This window comes from Panthera onca, chromosome C1 (assembly GCF_046562875.1).
Source record: "Panthera onca isolate mPanOnc1 chromosome C1, mPanOnc1 haplotype 2, whole genome shotgun sequence".
Lineage (NCBI taxonomy): Eukaryota > Metazoa > Chordata > Mammalia > Carnivora > Felidae > Panthera > Panthera onca.
This window is the reverse complement of record NC_138346.1, coordinates 31601697-31624121: the sequence shown is the minus strand read 5'-3', so window position 1 is coordinate 31624121 and position 22425 is coordinate 31601697. Positions and strand designations below refer to the sequence as shown.

The 22425-nt window shown below is 40.0% G+C and overlaps 1 protein-coding gene across 4 annotated transcripts in view; it reads left to right on the top strand.

Moving 5' to 3' along the window:
- Positions 1–22425, top strand: part of PARD3B (par-3 family cell polarity regulator beta) — a 1001728-nt gene that overhangs the window by 27016 nt on the left and 952287 nt on the right. The window lies entirely within an intron of this gene.

Genomic DNA, 22425 nt, shown 5'->3' with positions numbered 1-22425 from the left:
AGGACGGGATCAGACGCCATGCCGGGCACCCCTGGCACTGGGGGCCCGTACTGGGAAGATGCGTCCTCATAACAACATCTGCTTTTGAAAACCAGTGAGGCTTAACTTTGGGAGCTTTAAAAATCAGTTCTAGGAGAGTCAGAGGGAAGTAGAAAACCGAGTCCCTACTCTTGAAGAACCAGGATACTAAGTAGCTCAGCTTGAGACACAGCACAGAAATAGCAGTTTGATAAGTATCTGGGGTATACATGGAGATTTATTGACTAATCTTACAACATGTGCCAGAGGGGTAGGGATCTTCAGATTTCTGTGGGAACAAAAGTGTCAGTGGGCGCCATTTCTCCTCCTTGCTCCCAGCCTAGATAGCCAGATGGGAACCAGTGCTAACACTCCATATCTACCTTAATAGCACAGTCCTGCCCTGATGATCCCCTACAGACTCTCCCCACCCAACCTGCCCTCCTTGGCAGGCATCTCTCTAAAGTGGACCATAGGCCCAATAGGCAGCTCTGGCCAGGACTTTCGCCACTCTAAATTGATTCCTGCTCTGAGGAGGTGGGGAGATAACCCTGCATACCAGTGTACCCATAGTTCTTCTAGTAGGACTTCTTAGCTGGGTGCACAAGGAGCAAGCCCTGCTTTTCAGTGCATCTGCAGCTATGTCACAGAGGCTAACTGTAGACAGGTAGGTTAACTCCTGGCCCTGCCCACCAGTGAGCCCATGGTGGCCACATTTGGGCTTATCGACAGTATGGGGAGCAAACCCAGTCCAGTATGTCCACAGCGAGCAGAGAGGGTCACTGCAGCTGGCTGGCTGAAGGCATTTGTAGCTCAGCCACCAGAGGAGGGTGCACACAGGCCTCATAGCTCCGGAGCACCTGGTTCTGGTAACCACTGGGGAATTGCGCTATAGGGCACCATAGGACCTTTTCTACACAGGGCCACTACTTTCAATACTAGGAGATATAGCTGACCTACTTAATACATAGAAACAAACACAGAGGAGATAGAGGAATATGTTCCAAATAAAAGAACAAGACAAAAATCATAGTCATAGAGCCAAACAAAACAGAGGTAAGCAATATGCCTGATCAAGAGTTTAAAGTAATGGTCATAAAGGTATTCAGTGGACGTGAGAGAAGAGTAGATGAACTCAGAACTGCAACAAAGAATTCAGTAAGCAAAATGAAAAATATACTAGAGGGAATCAATAGCAGATTAGAGGAGGCAGAACAGATCAGGTAAGATGGGGTAATGGAAAACAACCAAGCTAAACGGCAAAAATAATAAATAAATAAATAAATAAATAAATAAATAAATAAATAAGAATAGATTAAGGGGATCCTGTGATATTGTCAAGCATAACAACATTCACATTATAGAGATCCCAAAAGGAGAAAAGAGAGAGAGAAAGAGGCAGAAAACTTATTTAAAGAAGTAATAGCTGAAATCTTCCCTAAAGTGGGGAAGGAAATAGACATTCAGGTCCAGGAACACAGAGAGGCCCTAACAAGATGAAACCAAGGAAGTCCATACCAAGACATAAAATAATTCAAATGGCAAACAGTAATGATAAAGAATTTTAAAAGCAAGAGAAAATAGCTATATGCAAGGGAAGCCCCATAAGGCTGTCAGCTAATTTTTTTTGAGCAGAAATTTCAGGCCAGAGGGAATAGCATTATCTATTCAAAGTACTGAAAGGAAAAAAAAAACAACAAAAAACCAAAAAACCCTACAACCAAGAATACCCAGCAAGGTTATCATTCAAATTGAAGGAGAGGTAAAGAATATCCCAGACAAGTTAAAGGAGTTCATCACCACTAAATCAGCCTGACAAGAAATGTTTAAGGAAATTCTTGCAGTGGAAATAGAAAGCCATAATTAGAAGTAAGAAAATTGTGAAAGGAAAAAAAAATTCACTGGTAAAAAGCAAACATATAATAAAGGTGTGGAAGATTAATCATTCATCAAGCCAGTATGGAAGTTAAAACACAAAAGTAGTAAAATCAGTTATATGTGCACAAATTAGTCAAGGGATACACAAGTAAACAGATGTAAAATATGACACCGCATACATAAAATGTGAAGAGGGAATAAAAAGTTAGTACTTCTGGGATATGTCCAAATTAAGCAACCATCAACTTAATATAGACTGCTATACACATAAGATGTTATATGTGAACCCAGTGTTAACTACACATCAAAATCCTACTATACATACACAAAAAATAAAGAGAAAGGAATCCAAACATAGCACTAAGGAAAGCAATCAAACCACAAGGGAAGAGAATAAAGAAGAAAGGAATAAAGAACTATAAAAACAACCAGAAAACAATGAATGAAATGGCAATAATATGTACCAATTAATAATTACATATAAATCAACTGAATGCTCCAATCAAGACATGGGGTGACTGGATTAAAAAAATAAGACACCTCGGGGCGCTGGGTGGCTCAGTTGGTTAAGTGTCTGACTTTAGCTCAGGTCATGATCTCGTGGTCCCTGGGTTCAAGCCCTGCACTGGGCTCTGTATTGACAGCTCGGAGGCTGGAGCCTGCCTCCTATTCTGTGTCTTTCTCTCTCTCTGACCTTCTAGGCTCGCTCTCTCTCTCTCTCTCTCTCTGTCTCTCTCACTCACTCTCTCAAAGATAGATATTAAAAAAAAATTAACAAACAAGGCACCTTTATATGCTGCTTATAAGAGACTCCAGAACTAAAGACACATGCAAACTGAAAGTGAAGGGATGAAAAGAGATATTTCATGCAAATTGAAATAAGAAAGAAAAAAAAAGCTATAGCAGCTATACTTAGACAAAATGGCCTTTTTTTTTCTTCAAAAGAGTCTTTAAAATAAAAGACTTCAGCAAGAGACCATGAAAGGCATTACATAATGATAAAGGGATCAAGCTGAGAAGAAGATGTAACAGTTATAAATATCTATGCACCCAACATAGGAGCACTTAAACACATAAAGCAAATATTAACAGATGTAAAGGGAGAAATTGACAGTAATACGATAATAGTAGGGGACTTTAACATCCCACTTACATTAATGAACAGATCATTCAGACAGAAAATCAACAAAGAAAAGTGGCTTTGAATGACACATTAGACCAGATGGACCTAACATATATATTCAGAGCATTCAGTCTCAAAACAGCAAAATGCATATTCTTTTCAAGTGCACGCAGAACATTTTCCAGGATAGATCACATATTAGGCTACAAAACAAATCTCAGTAAGTTTAAGAAGATTGAAATATGAAGTATCTTTTCTGACCCTATATAGTGGTAGGAAACTAGAAATCAATTACAATAAGAAAACTGGAAAAAATACAAACACTGGAGACTAAACAATATGCTACTAAACAACCAATGGGTCAACAAAGTAATCAAAGAGAAAATTAAAAAAAATACCTTGAAGCAGACGAAAATTACTTCTTTGGGACACAGCAAAGACATTTCTAACAGGGTAGTTTATAGCAGTACAGGCCTATCTCCAGAAATAAGAAAAATCTCAAATAAAAAAACCTTACACCTAAAGGAACTATAAAAAGAACAAACAAGGCCCAAGGTTAGTAGAAGGAAGGAAATAATAAAGGTAAGAGAAGAAATAAATGGATTAAAGACTAAAAACAAACAAAAAAACAAAACGCCAAAATGATAAAACTAGGAGCTTGTTTGAAAAGATAAACAGAACTGATCTTTAGCCGGACTCGTCAAGAAAAAAAGAGGACTCAAATAAAATCAGAAATGGGGTGGAAATAATAGCTGATACCTCAGAAATACAAAGAATTATAAAAGAATATTATGAAAAATTATATGCCAACAAATTGAACAATCTAGAAAAAATGGATAAATTCCTAGAAATATGTAATTCTCCAGAACTAAATCAGGAAGAAATAGAAAATCTGAACAGACCAATTACTAGTAATGGAATTGAATTGGTAATAGGAAAAAAAACAAACTTCCAACAAAAAAAGTCCAGGACCAAATAGATTCACAGGTGAATTATACCGAACATTTAAAGAAGAGTTAATACCTATTCTCCTCAAATATTCTAAAAAGTAGAAAAGGAAAGAAATCTTTTAAATATGTTCTATAAGGCCACAATATTACCCTGATATCAAAACCAGAAAAAGACTTTACCAAACGAACAAACAACAAAACAGAAAAACTACAGGCCAGTATCCTTGATGAACAAATCCTCAGCAAGATATTAGCATACTGCATTCAACAATACATTAAAAGGATCATTCACCATGATCAAATGGGATTTATTCCAGAGAATAAATGGTTCAGTATTTGCAAATCATTTAATGTGATATTCCATATTAACAAAATGAAGGATAAAAATCATATGATCATCTCAATAGATACATAAAAAACATTTGAGGGGTGCCTGGGTGGCTCAGTCAGTTGAGTGTCAGACTTCGGCTCAGGTCATGATCTCACGGCTCGAGCCCCGTGTTGGGCTCTGTGCTGACAGCTTGGAGCCTGGAGTCTGCTTTGGATTCTGTGTCTCCCTTTCTCTCTGCCCCTTTCCCGCTCATGCTTGCGCGCGCGCTCTCTCTCTCTCTCTCAAAAAAAAAAAAAAACCAAAACAAAAAACATTTGACAAAATTCAACATCTGTTCATGATAAAAAACTCTCAACTAAGTGAGTTTAGAGGGAACATACCTCAACATAATAAAGGCCATACAGGGGTTCCTGGATGGCTCAGTTGGTTAAGTGTCCAACTTCGGCTCAGGTCATGATCTCACAGTTTGTGGGTTTGAGCCCCACGTCGGGCTCTGTGCTGACAGCTCAGAGCCTGGAGCCTGCTTCAGATTCTATGTCTCCCTCTCTCTCTGCCCCTCTTCTGCTCGCATTTTACCTCTCGCTGTCTCTCAAAAATAAACATAAAAAAAATAAAGGCTGTATATAATAAACTGACAGATAACGTCATACTCAATGGTGAAAAACTAAGAGCTTTTCCTCTAAGACCAGGAACAAGACAAAGATATCTACTCTTGCCACTTTAATTCAACATGTACTGGAAGTCTTAGTCACAGCAATCAGACAAGAAAAAGAAATAAAAGGCGTCCAAGTTGGTACAGAAGAGGTAACACTGTCATTATTGGCAGATGGCATGATACTACATAGAAGACTCTAAAGACTCCACCAAGAAACTATTAGAAGTAATAAATGAATTCAGTAAAGTTTGAGGTACAACATCAATATACAGAAATAGTTTGCCTTTCTATACATGAATAATGGAATAGCAGTAAGAGAAATTAAGAAAATAGTTCCAGTCACAATTGCACCAAAAAGAATACAATACTTAGGGATAAATTTAACCAAGGAGGTGAAAGAACTGTACTCTGAAAACTATAAAACCTTGGTAAAAGAAATTGAAAACAACATAAACAAATGGAAAGGTACACAATGCTTAGGATTGGAAGAATTCATATTGTTAAACTGTCCATACTATCCAAAGCAAATTACAGATTCAGTGTCATTCCCATCAAAATACCAGAATAATTTTTCACAGAACCAGAACAAATAATGTTAAAATTTGTATGGAACCATAAAATACCTCAGAGTCAAAGCAATCATAAGAAAGAAGAACAAAATTGGAGGGATCACACTCCCAGATTTCAAGATGTACTACAAAGTTGTAGTAATCAAAACAGGATGTTATCAGCACAAAAATAAACTCATAGATCAATAGAACAGAATAGAGAACCTGGAAATAAACCTGTACCTATATTGTCAATTAATTTATGACAAAGGCAAGAATAACAATGGGAAAAAGATAGCATTTCCAATAAATGGTGTTGGGAAAACGGCGCAACTACATGCAAAAGAATGAAACTGGACCATTTTCTTACAGCATACACACACACACACACACACACACACACACAACCTCAAAATGGATTAAAGACTTATGAATGTGAGACCTGAGACCATAAAAATCCTAAAAGAAAACAGAGGCAGTAATCTCTTGGACTAGCAACACTGATGGGTATGACTCCTCAGGCAAGGGAAACAAAAGCAAAAATAAACTATTAGGACTCCATCAAAATAAAATGCTTTTTGCACAGCAAAGAAAACCAACTAAACAAAAAGGCAAGTTAGCAAGTGGCAGAAGATATTTGCAAAGAGTATATCCAATAGGGGTTAATATTCAAAATATATAAAGAACTTGTATAACTCAATACCAAAAATATCTGATGAAAAAATCAGCAGATATTGAATAGGCATTTTTTCAAAGACCTCCAGATGGGCAACAGACACATGAAGAGATGCTCAGCATCACTCATCATCAGGGAAATGCAAATCAAAACCACGACGAGATACCACCTCATACCTGTCAGAATAGCTACTATAGAAAAGACAAGAAATATGGAGAGGATGTAGAGAAAAGGAACCTTTCTGCAGTGTACCAATGTAAATCGGACAACTGCTGTGGAAAACAATATGGAGGTTCCTCAGAAAATTAAAAATAGAATTACCATATGATCTAGTGATTACGCTAATGGGTATTTACCCAAAGGAAACAAAAGCACTACTTTGAAAAGATATATGCTCTCCTGTGTTTATTGCAGCATTATTTACACTAGCCAAGATATGGAAACCCAAGTGTCCGCTGACAGATGAATGGATAAAGGAGATGTGGTGTTCATTTACAATGGAATGTTACTCCACCACAGACAAGAACGAAATCTTGCCATTTACAACACTCTGATTGGATCTAGATGGTATTTTACCAAGTGAAATAAGTCATCCAGAGACCAATACTACATGATTTCACTTATATGTGAAATATAAGAACAATATAAAATGGAAAATAAAAAAAGAGACTCTTATATATGAAGAACAAACTGGTGGCTGCCAGAGGGGAAGTTAATGGGGGCAACGAGCGAAACAGATGAAGGAGATGAAGAGATACATACTTCCAGTTATAAGTCAACAGAGATGGGAAGTGCGGCATAGGGAACATAGTTAATTGTATGGTAACAGATGGTGACTATATTTATTGTGGTGAACACTAAGTAATGTACAAGATTGTCAAATCAGTGTTGTACACCTGAAACTAACATAACATCGTATGTCAATTATACTTCAATAATAAATAAAACAAGGTGTTAATTCTACATATCTGTAGCTGATCCTGTAGGCCAGTGGTTCTCAACATGACAGCAGCAGGTGTATGTGTACATGCATGTGTGTGAGTGTAAGTGGGTGTTTTATATAATGGAATCACCAGTGATTCTTTTCCACAATATATATGCCTAGTTTCTAACTCCTCATTCACTCATTTGGTTTCCCAGGATGGTGGCTGTGTTGATGAGTTATCTCTAAGCTCCCCTCTGCTTTCCCATAAGGTGTATTTGGGCAAAACTTATGAGTGGGTTGTAATAATTTGTCATGGGTCATAATAACAATAAGAAGTATAACTGACATAGAGCAATTAATTATTCTGTTGCCGGAGCTTTGTTATAAATGGCTCTTTTCTTTTGTGCTGAGTTAAGGCACTTGCTTGACAATTCTAACAGGATAATATTAGAATTTGAAATAAAACTTGACACTATGTATACATACATGTTCGTATATATGTTCATATATACACATTCAGGTCATCAATCACTCTTTTTCTTGGAGTGGGATGGGGTGAGTGGGCTTTGTAAGTGGATCACAGTGTGTTATTTTTAGTTCTACAGAAATCAAAGGATTTAATTTATATATTCTTAAAATACAAGCTAGCACTAACAAATATTTATTAATACTTAACTATGTGCCAGACTCCATGCCATATGTTTTCATTGTATCATTTCATTTAATTTTTGCAAAGGCAAATTGCTTCCAATTTTACCTCTCTAAAGATGAGGAAACCGAGGCATAGAGAGCTTAAGGAACATGGTGCTAGTACTCAACATTTACTGAATGCTTAACACATACCAGATGTGTTGTAAACGCTTTCCACGGTTAACTTATTAAATCCTCACAACAATTCCATGAAACATTTATGATTATCACTATTTTGTAGGTGAGGAAACTGAGGCCTCCAGGTTATGTGACTTGTCCAAGGTCACATAGGTGGCAGCCCTCGGCTGTCTGACTCCTGTTGCACGGTGACCCTGGAGCGCAGTGGGGATTTGAACCTAGGTTTTCTATCTCAGCATCTCTTCCCAGAGCTACGTTGCCTCCAATTCTTAAAGGAGATTTAAAATGATGGCTACCAAAGAGTGATAATTCTGTTTAGATCAGTGACTCTCAGATGGGGATAGCTTTGACCCCTAGGGACACTGTGCAATGTCTGAAGACATTTTTGGTTGTCACTAGTGGTGACAAGTGAGAGAGTATTATTGGCATCTACTGGGTAGAGGCCAGGGTCTTGCTAAACATCTCACAATGCAGAAGACAGTTCCCCCAACACAAAGAATTATTAGTCCAAAATGTCAGTAGTGCTGAGATTGAGAAACCTTAGAGTGTTTTGAGTAGTGCTTCCCCCGCACCCCTCCCCCCATAGGAATCAATTTAACTTAAAACTATGCAGACTTTTTTTTTTTTTTTTAGGTTGAAGAGTGAAAAGAAAAAGGGTAGATCTGTTATAAAACCTACAGCTACAGTAGGGAGGGTCTTGGCTTACAGAACCCTGGTCTGTGAGCTGCATTCATTCTCATTTTTAATGTTGTGCTCCAGTGGACTCCTAGGATCACAGATTCCAGGTTGAAGGACCCTTCACCATCTGGAATGTAGGTGGATGATATCTTTAAGTCCCTTCACAGCTGGCTTGGAGATGTATATGGAGTGCATGGCTCCGGACACCTGTGTGGTGAACACTTCTTTGTATATAACTTTTCGTGTGTGTGTGTGTGTGTGTGTGTGTGGTGTTAAAAGAGTGACTTCATAAAAGATTGCTTCTGCCAGAATTCAGAACACAGCAGGTAATGTACTTACTGAAGAGGTAGGAGCATGAGTAATTCTTGTCTCATGAGAAAGATCTAAACTAGTTTATTATAATGATGTAATATTTGGGTGCTTGATTTATCATCCCCATTTTCAATGATGCAAAACCTTAAGGACTAAACAGGTTATAAACATTCAGAGTGTGTCTTTGAAGTCTGGCCTTTTCACCTAAGCAATTGAAGTGTCACTTTTGTCTTGATCGTTTTTCGCTTGTGGATGTTTCCACAGATCATGGTGAAGAACTCAACCTATGCACCCTTATAGGGGAAGTTTTGGGATGTTTATCCCACGAGAGAGGTCATAATCAGGGAATGCATGATTTACTCAGATAGTAAGGCAGAAAAATATCGTAGTAAAAAGCTGCAGACTCAGGACTAGAAGTAGTGCTGAGAAGATGAACATTCATCTATGTGCTGAGGGGGGAGTGGGGGACCCAGGCTAGGAAGGGTTGTGAGGGAGGAGGTGGCCTTTGAACTGGATCTTGTTTGAAGAGAAACGTTAAGAGTAGTCCCAAGTCAAGTACCAGGGTAGGCAAGAGTGTGCCTGGCATTTTAGGACATGCTGGGGAAGGGGAGAGGAAGGGAAATCATCATCACAACAAAAAACATGACTGCAAGGTATTGAATACTTCCTCTGTAAAGGCACTAGTCTAGTGGCTTTATGATGAACTCCTATACTTCTCCCAGCAATTGCATGGGGTTGGTATTAGTATAACCTTCACAGTCTGGAAAACAGACCTCCCAAGTCTTACCGTCCTGTCCAGGGTTCCCAGGGCTCTTGTGGCCGTAGGCAGCCCTGGTCAGCAGTACTTTATGGTTCAGTCTTGGCAGTTCCTTTGTGACCAGGGATTGATGTGAGCAGAGCTGTGCTGTAGCAAGATGAACATGACTATGGAGGAAATGCCTTTGATGCTGCTTTCTGCACCATTAAAGAGGGGTAAGTTTGGACTTTTTGAAAAAGAAAACTGGCTCTGTTATACTTAGCCTCATAGAAATTCCTGGAAATGTGACCTGAAAAATTGGAAAAGGATGATTTGAGTTGAACTGGCTACAGTGATTAATTTGGGCATTTAACTATGGAAGTGCAACTACAGACTAAACAAATGGTAATTATTACCACAGAGCTTTCTTCCAACAGAATGTCAGGGTCAAGGCAATCGGGAGTCTGTAGCTTTTGAGATTAGCTGTGAGGGTGTAGCAACAGCTCCTTCTTCCCTTCCATGGCAATAGACCCCGGTATTGGGGGTGAGCAAGTAGGGGGGAAGAGCTGTCATTGTTCTTTCTTTCTTTACCATAGTAGCAAAGATTACTGTACACTAACCTCTCTCTCAGATTTTAGACTTTATCCCCCATGTTCACCCTGGGGGTGAACAATGAATGACAATGAATTGGAGCCTAGGTTTTGGCTAAAAAATAACAAATTAATAGTGTCTCAAAAAGTTCTTGACTTTTATTTGTGTTTGCTTGAGATGACTCTTCTCTGAAGTTAGTTTGTTGTGAGATGTGTGTAATTTGACCTACACAGGCTCAAAGAGATTTCAGTTCCATTCTTTCCTTGTTCATTCATTCATTGAGCGTTTATAGAAAGCCAGTCCTTGACCTGGAGAGGCTCATAGTCTAGACTCTGGAGGAAAAAGCAGACATGGGAACCAATAAGTAAAGTAGTGGCGTGAAAAGCAGAAGGATAGACGGTAGAACAGAATGTTCATGAGCCGCCTTGAAGGAGGGGGTAGGAGGCAGCCCTTGGTTCTAGGGAGTATTTTCTCTATTTTGTCTCAGGCTGACACTCTGCCCTTCAAATCTGTGTGTTTCCCCCTCATCCAGAGTGAGTGTTCTGGGTAAAGCAGCAAGATGGCTGCCAGCCCTTTGCAGCCTCAGTGAGTATCTCTGTTCTTCCACATGACACACACACAGCCATACCCAGGGCTCTGCTACCATCTTCTGATACTGATGGACTTCTGTAGCCTCACGTCCTTCCTTTGTTCTGTTGTCTGACCCTAGCCACAGAGGTATATGGAAGCATATGGGATATTGAAAGTACTGTATTGGAAAACATAGAGCAAACATATACATAGAACTCCACTTGGACAAGGGAGCATTTTACCATGCTGGGCATCACCTCAGATTTGAAGTGCAGGTTGATGCCTACATTTATACTTCCAAGGTATCATTTTGGAGTATCTGTTCTCTTAAAAATACACTCTGTAAGTATTGCTCACACCTGGTCCTATTAGTTTACAGACTATGGCAGGATCATATAGCCCTTAGGGGAGTGAATGGGGCTCTCTAAGAGAGGCTGTGATCTTGTCAAACCCTGTCATAACAATTTGTGTGACACACAGAATGAGTCCCTTCCATAGAAAGGAGTTGGTAATAGAAATCACAAATTCTGGAAGCAAAAATATCTTTTGTTAAAGTGTAATTTTAGACCGTAGCACTCATATGGAAAACAGATGACATTTCTATCAGAGGTATTTCAAATTTAAGCAGAGTAGTTATTCTGCTTTGAAAAACTTTATTTCCCTTATTAAACATCAGGTTGAATATTATAGTTATGAATCCCTGATTCTAATAAAATGTAACCCAATAGATGTGTCCTAGTGTATTTTGTCAAGGCATGGACTATTAAGGACTTGATACACAAGAAGTCCAGCGTATTTCAAACTGATTAATTAGGAGACAGGTTTGAAGGAACCGAAAGTCGCCCCCTGTTAGTTTTCTGAGCTCTGTGGTTGGGATTGTGTATTCTGCTGTAATGCAGGCCTGCTCCTTTGGAGGTCATCAAATGTCCTAGATGAGGTTGTGGATACTGAGTCGTATTTGTCAGTAAATTATGTCCTCTTTTTCTACATTCTTTCCTTCTTATTCCACAGTCATTAAAGCCTTGCTGTGTTCTTGTTATTTGTTGATAAATGCTTCATAATTACTGTACAACTAAAATGTTAAACTTGAATGGCTATATGGATTTTTATAATAATAAAAAAAAAACCCAAACGTTCTCACTGGAGAAAGGCAAAGTGGTGAGAAAAACTGAGCTCTGGCAGAGAAGTATGGAAAATGGCAACTAGGTGTGGTTGGGGAGCAGGGGTAGGAGGGCTTCTAGCAGCCCATGTCTTGGTGTTTACTGTCTTCCATGTACTGTGTAAAGGCTTTATATGGATTCATCCACTCAGTGACCACAAGAACTCTGAGATTGGTACTATTATTATCCCCATATTAAGTAAGAATGCAAGAACCAGGCACCTGGGTGGCGCAGTTGAGTCCAACTCACTCAGTTGAGTGTCCAACTCTTGATTTCAGCTCAGGTGATGATCCCAGGGTGGCGGGATTAAGCCCTGTATTGGGCTCTGAGTCGAGTGTGGAGTCTGCTTAGGATTCTGTCTCTCCTTCTCCCTTTGCCCCTCTCCCCTACTTGTGTGCATGCTCTTTCTTTCTTAAAAAAAAAAAAAAAAAAAAGCAAGACTTGAGGCACAAAAATGTTAGGGACTGGGTTTGAAATCTAGGCAGTCTGGGTATAGCCTGCAAAAGTCTTGATGGGGGAACTAACTTGGAATTGTATTTACTCAAGCTCCAATCCTACTTGTCACTTCCCAACTCTGTGATCAACAGTGAAGTTATTTAACCCATTTGAGATGGTTTCCCAACTTGTAAGTAGGTATAACAATACTTACAGCATACAGATGTGCAGAGTTTTAAATAAGGCGATGTATGTAAATGGCTTGACACTTAGAAGGAGCTCAGTGGACATTGCTTTCTCTCCTTTTGGTTTTCTGTCCTGAGGAAGTGGCAGCGGCAGCTTGGAGCCCTGACTCACCAGGAAAGTCCTGGTGTTGGGGGCGCCTCCCAGAACTCTTAGGGCTCTGCACAAGTTGCTTAAAAACGTGCTCCCATGCCGCCAGAAACTTTCTAAGGTTTCTTCTTTACTTTTGGGTGATCCCAAAGAGAAGCTTATTTTCACAAATTCATGTCTGCCTAGTTACATTTTGCTAAGTGTAGGACTGCCCTTGCAGCAGTCTGTAGCTTATATGTGAACACAGTTGGCCAGACGTGCTTTCCTCGTAGGGTGAGAGAGTTTTCCCTAGAGCTCTTGACTTCTTTTTCTTATGGGAGGATAAATATTTGCTTTTTATCTTTGATTTATTTCTTTAGTGTTTTCCTCTTAACTGTTAAGAAAGAGAGTAAACAAGTGTAGGGGAGGAAGTATTTTCCTCTACCCTCTTAGGGTCTTTGGCTCGGTCTAAGAATTAAACTGACATGAGACACATTAGTAGGAAAAAAGCAGGCACATTTTTACTAATTTTTATATGCACATGGGAGGACTCACAAGAGAATGAAGACCCCAAGAAATGACTAAAGCAGAAAGTTTTTATGCCTTTTAGACAAAGGAAGAAAGAAAACCCAATAAATTTGTGAAGAATTGGAGACAAAGTGTGGGAGAAGGGTAGTAAGTGTGGAGAGGTGAGTAGGAAGGCAAGTGTTAGTTTAATGAGGTTGGTTTGCACAGATTTCTTTTGGCCTGATTGCTCATCCCTGGTGATAGAATGTCTTGCTTTCTCTTGGTAGAGAGAGGACACCTTTCACATGGCGGTTTTATTTCCTGCTCTCAGAAATAAAAAAGAGAAACACTGTCCTTGCACCTGCTATTTTCCACGTGTCTGTAACTCAAAATAATATGCTAAAGTGGCATATAAGTTTCAGTGAAAATAGATTGTAGTGTTATTTATTTATTTATCTATTTATGTATTTATTTAGCTTATAATTCTTGGATCCCTCAGGGTTCTAAGATTGAGTAGTGAACCCTACCTCAGGGTTTTGCTTCTACAGAATGGATAGGGTATGCAGATATGTTTATGGATTTGAGAACTTGAACCAGGCTTGGATTGTGTGGAACCTCCTCCCCACCTACTCTGCTCTTCCCAATCCCTTTGCTAGCGAAGTTCCTTCTGTGTTTAGTTGTGAAAGGAAGGTTTTTATGCAGCTGGTAAGAAGCCTTTAACAGAAGTATCTGCGTATCCATAGAGATGCCATTTGCTTCCTTAAAGGCAACACAGTATGCATCTCTGATATGATGTCTAACGTATGGTCTGAGGACCACCTGCATGAGAATCCCTTGGGGTATTTATTAAATAGAGATTCCTGGCCCACCCCAGATACACTGAATCAGAATCACATTGTCATTATATATATTTGTGGTTTTAAAATATTCTTTTCATGGTCAAATTTGTCTTTGATGCAAAGCAGCAGTGCAAACTTGTCACATCATTCAACCTTGTTCAGATCTTGGCACACACATTTCCAGGGCTAATTTTCTCTTACTGTGGCTTGTCACTACCAGTGAGGGCCTGTTTGCCAAAGTTCCCAGTGAGCTCATTGATGAGCAGTGCTGGGAGAGGTCGCTAAGGGTGCCAGGGAGACCAGAAGCTAGGGGTGGTGGGACTGTGGAGTAAGCCAGTGCCGGAGCCAGGAAGATGTAGTTCATGCAATTAGATTTAAGGTAGAGGTGGTCTGTACTCAGGGAAGTTGCGATCTGCTATCTTAGGGAGCAGAGGAGGGAAACGAGAGTCAGAAAGGTAAAAGGCAGAAGCAGTGGGAGGCTGTAGTGGGAAAAGGGTGGAGATGGGGATATAGGCCCCGACCTTGGCCAGTGGACCTTTACGTTTTCTTTTATGTTTATTTTTTAGAGAGGGGGGGGAGAAAGAGAGCAAATGGGGGAGGGACAGAGAGAGAGGGAGACAGAGAATCTGAAGCAAGCTCCAGAGTCTGAGCTGTCAGCACAAAGTCTGATGCGGGGCCAGAGCCCATGAACTGGGAGATCATGACCTGGGCTGAAGTCGGACGCTTAACCAACTGAGCCACTCAGGCACCCCATGGGATGTTTGGAACTTAATTAGTTTCAGACCGTTTCCTCGAGGTGGTTCTTATGTGACTTGCCAGACTGGCTACTTGGAATTTGTTTGATGCTTACATATTTACATATTGAGTATAACACATTACATGGATTAAGTGTACATTTCACTTATAAGTAAAAGGTAGAATTAAGATAGCTAGTTGAGAGCACAGTTCTAAGAACAAGCTGAGTTAACTTCTGAAAATGTGCTATTCTTACTCTAAACTTGCTATCTTAGACTATTCTAGAAAACACAAGAACACATGAGCTCAAATTCCAGTTTCTAGTGAAGCTGTTACCAAACTTTGTTGCACACTGGAACCATCTGGAGATTATTTTTGAAAATACTGTTGCCTGGTTCCCGCCCCCAGACATTCCAATTGAATCGGTATGGGCTATGACCTGGACATTGGGATTTTAAAAGCTCTCCAGTCCCTCAGTTTTGGATAAAGAAATTCAGGTCTAGAGAGATTGTGAAGTTTTCCAGGGTCACATGGTTTTAAGAGCAGAGACAGGATTAAATAAACAAAAGTCTCTTGACTCTTAGCTCAGGGTCTAGAAACCACTCCAGGCCTTATAAACAAAGGGGATTTAAAACAGTGCATTGTCCACAGAGATGATGCAAGAGTTGGGGAGGCACATTGGAGATGGTGAGGCAATGCAGAGAGCAGCAGGAAGCAGCTACAACACCCCTAGGGCTGGAGAGATGATGGGAACGGGTGGTGTTTCTGGATCTCAGATGCCAGAGACATCTGGGAGGGCGCTAGAACCCCAGTGGGGGGTGGGGGGCTAGCTGGCAGGAACTGAGACTAATAGAGGGAATTGGAGATGCCACCTGATGCAGAGGAGGAGAAGGAGAAATAGCCTCTCTTCTCTCCTCTTGCCCATGTGCTCTAGTCTTGTCCCTACTGGTTCTTCCTATTGGCCAAACCAGTTGGGAAGTATGGTTCCCTCCAGAGCAGAAGAGGGAATGCACCTGAGTGCAAACCAGCAGGTGACCAGCTTTGTGGCCTTTCTAATGTATTGAGGTCCTGTGGAACAGAGATGTTTTGTTGCTGCTATCATAAAGGAGGCTCTTAGGGCAGTTTCTCGGTAGATAGATGTAGGTAGAAGAGGGAACCACTTTTTTTTTTTTTTTTTTAGGAATAATCTTCGTTTTTAATGTTTACTTATTTTTGAGAGACAGAGAGAGAGTGGGGGAGGGGCAGAGGGAGAGGGAGACACAGAATCCTTAGCAGGCTCCAGGCTCCAAGCTGTCATCACAGAGCCTGACACAGGGCTTGAACCCACGAACCGGGAGTTCATGACTTGAGCTGAAGTCGGAGCTTAACTGACTGAGCCATCCAGGCACCCCAGGTATAATCATTTTTTTTTAAGTAAACTCTACCCACAATGTGGGGCTCAGCCTCACAACCCTAAGATCAAGAGTTGCCTGCCCTACTGACTGAGTCAGGCTCCTCAGGAATAATCATATTAAAACTTATAAAACTTATAAAATAATAACTTAATAATCATATTAAAACTTATAAAAATATGTTTTAATAAACATTAAAATATAAGATGGAAATCTTATATTCATTTTCATAAGTAGTGTGATCGAAAGGCTTAATAGAGGTTGCACCTTTTCCTTAATATCCTCTCTCTTTCTGCTTTACTTGAGGCCCATCTCTCTCTCCCATTCAGTATGTTTGTTTTTACAGTCCTTATATTTAAAATATATGTAGTTTAAAAAGACCCATTGGTAATCTTATCTGTAGTAAATCTTAAACATCTGTTTGAGGACTACTTTCTAGACATATCACCTAAAGGCTGATGATTTCATGTATGTATATGAGATGACAGACTTTGCCTTTGTATACCATCTGAAGATATTTTTAAAGAAAAATGGAATTACAGTACATAGCATTTTATTTGTTCTGCCTGATGGGCCAAGTACTTTGTACCCAGCGGAGCTAAGCCGTATGTACTGCTGTTCTAACAGTAGCTCCCCGTAGAGCTCAGCGTTCTTTAGACTTGGATAATGTGTCTGATGTCATAAAGAAAGGTTTATTAAAATAAATACAATATCATATTTTCTTTCTAATGATGTCCTGCCTAATTCCATCGGAAATACATACTAGATGATATGATATTATATTTATTTTAACAAGCCTTTCTTTATGACATCAGACACATTATCCAAGTCTAAAGGTGTGCCCCTGTTTTGAGAAAGAAGCTATTTAAACAGTTGGAGGTTTAAGTGCTTCCCCAAGGTTACCAGCAAGGAGCTGCAGAGGCAGGGTTAGAATTGGTTGCTAATTTCTAGCTTTTCGCTGGAATTGCCAACTACAGATTCCAGTAATGCGTTCTGACTTTATTTTCCATCGGAATTAATCTGCAGTTAATGATAGCCTTCACAATCAAAAAGAACACTGAGGCCCAGAATTGATGACTTCCATAAATCTGCTTCTTTCCAACGTATCCACAAGGTTTGCCAGAGAGGCAGCTCCTGGTGTGTTTCTTATCCCTTAGTTAATTGGACTGCTTTTAGTGTTTGGGAGTTTTTATACTCTTACATAGTACTTGACTTATTAATAGTAAATATTAAATATAATAAATCTCAAAACTTTAAGCATTTTGTGCTATTACCTAATTTTTAAAGTACATGTGACGAACCCTGGTGAATATAGGGTATTTTACTTCTATTGTGTATTCTTGACAGAGAAATTGGGATCTACAATGTGTTAGAAAATTCTCCCTGAAGTATACAGGGGTGCTAGATAATGTACACCACCAAATCCTCCAGACCATATTATAGAAACACGATATAAAAAAAGAATGAAAATGTTTTGTTTCAGGAAGCTACTGACTCTTCATATCCTGTAAAATGGTGTGTGTGTGTGTGTGTGTGTGTGTGTGTGTGTGTGTATGACTGAGTGTGTGTGATTTTTTCTTTTTAAACATGAGCAAGTTTGCCAACGGTGTGGGGTGTGCCAGTAAGATGGAGAAGACATAACTTATATGAAAGAGCCAGAAAACTCATCCTAAGAGAGATGTTTATAGGATAAATCTTACCTTTTACAGGACATAGGGAAGATAAAAAGCTATTTTATGATGGTTAATTCCGCCTGGATTACTACATTACTTAAAACTGAGAGAATCTTTTAAAAAAAATTGAATTTTCTATTTTCCATCTACCTTAATTACTTTATGGCATTTTTATTCATTGTAGGCAATGAATTGTCCGCAGATAAATGGAATTGTTGATAGACACTTTCACTTTGGAGCTTTTCTATAATCTAAATGTGAAGATAGTTGGATTGCTTTATGAGGACATTTAAATATAAGAAGTAGCTTTTTATGTGTTGGATTAAAGCAAAGAAAGCCACTTCACCAATTCTAAATTCCTTTTATAAAAGCCCCGAATTACTAAAATGAAGTTCATTCAGCTCAAACATAATCAGTCCTTCTCTATTTTGCTCTGAGGGAGAAGAGCAGGCCCTGGGTCATCTCAGATGGCTTTTTATTTGCTCATACAACTTTCATAATACTCCGAGGGAGGGTGTACATTGGAATTACTGTGGTATTGATCGAAGCGGAAAAAAAACACACTGCAACACGTCATGGTATCTGACTTTAGAGCTCAAACCAATCGCTTCTCATGTGGTTGTGTAGACTTAGTGAATTGGACCTAGGCTCTCTTGGTCATGTCAGATTTAGAATTCTTTCATGCAGAACAAACTAAACAATATGTGGGAGTTACAGGAACCCATTTATCATACACTTAATGAGAAAAAGCTGGCCTGTAATAACACAATGGTTTTTTAATATCGAAGATGTTGAAACTTATGGAGGAAGCAGGTAACCTGTGTATTTAATTCAAGGACGGAATCATAAGAATTCATCTTAGGGAAGGCCCTCACCATTATTTAGTGCTGGATATTTTACTTTGGTTCCTGCAGAAACTTTCATCTCCCGGTATTTGAAATGCAAATATTTCCACTGGGCTTTTGGTTTCTTTCATGGTTTTCAAAGGCTCTGCATCATTATATTTGGTAATTTCATTTACTTTGCATAATTGTTCCTAATCTTTATTTTTAAATTAAATCTTATTGTAGAATACATCAGTGAAAGGTGCTTTTTTCATTTTATATTTGAAATATATCCCTTAAAATGGATTCCCAAGTTTACTTTAAAAATAAAAAAAAAAATTGAGAGAAAAATTCTATTCCCTTCTTCCTCCAAACAAGGAACAGTCCTTGGTGAAAAACAAAATTAATTTTTTTAAATCTTTTTTTATTTTTGAGAGAGAGAGAGCGAGCGAGCGAGCAGGTAAGGAACAGAGATAGAAGGAGACACAGAATCCAAAGCAGGCTCCAGGCTCTGAGCTGTCAGCACAGAGCCAGATTCGGGGCTCGAACTCACGACTGTGAGATCATGACCTGAGCCAAAGTCAGACGCTTAACCAACTGAGCCACCCAGGCGCCCCTCCTCCCCCAATTTTTTTTTTTTTAACTAGAATCATTACATTTAAAAATGGAAAGTATCTATATCAGTTCCCCTTCCATGCAGAAGCCTTTAAGCTCTGGTTTCCAGAGGACACAGAAGGTTGGGACGTTTCTACTTCAATCTAAAAATCCCCTGTTCCTTCGACATCCCTCCTAAAATGTGGTTTCCAGATGGTTCTGGCTTTGGTTTTCTCTCTTTTCTCAAACTCTTTGGGATACCACATTAAAAAAACAAAACAAAACTTAGCAGATGTGATTAAAAATTTGTGTTAAGACTAGGTAAGTATTCCTGAAGCCTTGTTAGAGTGCTTAGGGCGGGGCCCTGGCAAGTGAGACCGGTGGAGGCTTTGGACAGGACTCTCTGCCCTCAAGGAGCCGCATATACAGAGGTTCAGACAATAGCACATGTCTATGTGGTCTAATTAGGGCAGAATATAAGAGATTCTGTCATTAGGACATTAGGTAGAAAAATATGTTAAAAGTGCTAGTAGCAGAGTGGTTGGAAATGTTCATAGGGAAAGAGGGGCAGAGCTGAACCTGGACAGTTAAGATGGGGAACAGAGGCATTGATGAGGGAATAGATACGGAAGCAGGCTTGTAAGGAGGCTGATCGGATTCAACACTATTTATGTTGGAGGGTAATAGCAATAAGAAGATGGGATAAATGAATTGGGACCATATACTAAGAGGCTTTAAATGCCACTGTGCTGACTTTGAATTTGACATTGAAGTTTCTGGGGAGTCGGTATAGGTTTTCTAGCCCTGGTGGGACTGAACGAAGGCATTATTTTTATCTGTATTGATCTGTTTGGTCTGTTTAGAATGCTCTGCATTGGGAAGAGAACAGAATCTAGGAGTCCCGTTATAGCTATTACACAGGGTTTTACGAATGTTTGAGAGGTCCAGCTTAGGATGGATGAATCAGAAAGGAAGGAATTCAGGTAAGAAAAATCAAAAGGATTGTTGGAAATAGTCAATGACAAAAAGTCATTGAATTTCAGGTAACTATGATTTTTGATGCAGGTGGCAAGAAAAATGTTGGTGCCCTTGACAGAATGGGAGTATTAGACGATGTTATGATTTTTTTTTAATGTTTGTTTATTTTTTTGAGAGAGAGGGAAAGAGAATGTGAGCAGAGGAGGGACACAGAGAGAGGGAGACAAAGAATCTGAAGCAGGCTGCAAGCTCTGAGCCATCAGCATAGAGCCTGATGCAGGGCTCAGACTCACGAACTACGAGATCATGACCTGAACCGAAGTCTTACACTTATCTGACTGAGCCATCCAGGCCCCCCCCCCCCCCCCCCCAGAATGGGAGTATTAGGAAAGGGATTATCTTGTTTCATATCTCAGAGTTGAAATATGGAAACTTACTAGCTGTGTGCTCTTGGGCAAATCATCTTCTGTGTATGAGATTCTTCAAAGAGAAAATAGGCATGTGATCTCCTTATTCTAAGATTATGTCGAGGACCAATGAAGTAGGAGACAGAGACAGGAAGATGACAGAACCAAACAAAAAGTACTTCAAGTGTTCTACGTGGACAAGATGGTAATACTTCTAAAGGAAGTAGAGTGGTAGAAATAGGGAAGTGGGTTTGGTATGAAATAGGAGGTTAAGGTGGGATCATCCAGCTGTGTAGTAGTTTGATTACAGGGACTGGGTGAAACCTTTGAGGTCCATCTTCTACCCTTTGGCTGAAATCATCGTCCCCAAAACAACTCTGGTCATTTCCTACTCAAAATGCTTTTTGTAACTCTTGTTTCTCCTTGTTCACAGTGTGAATCTCTACCTTCTGCTCAAGGCCTAAAGGCCCATCACATCCTGGCCCCAAAATACTTTAAAAAATTATTTACTGAACATTATTTAAATGCTCACCAAGGGGCAGGCATTGAACTGAGTTCTGAGGAGAGGGAAGTTAAGAGGCAGGGTCTCTGTCCTCTAGTGGATATCCTCTATCCTCTATCCTCTAGTTAGAAAGTGTGTGATACAGCCAGATATATAGGGGACTATAGAAAGAGAGGGAGAGGAATACCTAATGCATATATCCTCTCTGAGATGAGAAAGGTGGCCAGATTCAGGGAGGGCTTCCTAGAGGAGGTGGGCTGAGCTGAGTTTTTGGGTAGGAGTAGGGAGTCAGGGCAAATGAGAAGTGTTGGGGGGAGGAGGGTGTTTTAAATTTCCTTTGAATCCTGTCATCCAGTTGCTGTTCCACCTAGAGCTTGAGTCATGCTTAGATAACCCTGGCCATTTCTCAAATGTGGGAAAATGGGGTTGAGGGAAAGGGAATATTCCTGGACCGTGGGAGAATGAAGGAAGACTAAACCAGGACTCCTTCAGACAGGTATATATAGGGCAGCTGATTAACTTACTCAGATGGAGGCACTTTGAGGAATAAAATGAGGGTGCTGTTAATAGTATGCCTGGACCACAGGGTAAACTTGGACTACTCTAGGAAAATCAGGATGTTTGGTTGCTCTAGGCAGAGAACTTCCATCTTCTGTGGTCACAACATCATAATAAGCCTCCTCCTGGCTGTTAGTTGGCTTGGGAGCTGTCTCCTTATAGGGCTTCTCTTTGGGATGGGCGCAAGATCCAGTTCTGCAGAATAGCCTTCCTTAGGGAAATGGGAGGACTATGGACTGGATGTGGAACTGAGCCAAGTACCTTCCTCTTGGCCAGGAGAGACAGCAGCGTTCTGGCTGGGTGGGTGGTGGTATGGGAATCCTGGTGGGGAGCAATCCCAACACTGTCCCTAGTTTCAGGGTGAAGATTGGGTCCCATGAGCTGATTGGTTGTGGGAGGGGTGGGGACTTGCTTTTGAGAATCAGCAAGCCCTGCTTTCCAGTTTGCCATTGATCAACTGCTATCCTGGGCAGTTTCTTCTCCCCCCCGTCTCCTTGTGACTGTGAAAAATGCCTGAGAAAATGTTTGTGAGGATGCTATTCAGAAGGACACCTTCGTTTGTGGATGCTTTATTGTACATTCTTGTTGACATGGATGCTGATGTCAATGATCAGTCATTGAGGGTCTTTGCCTAGCTATCTCCTGGGTGTATGAATGGTGAGATTCAGACTTTCATGGCTGGGCTAGGGAG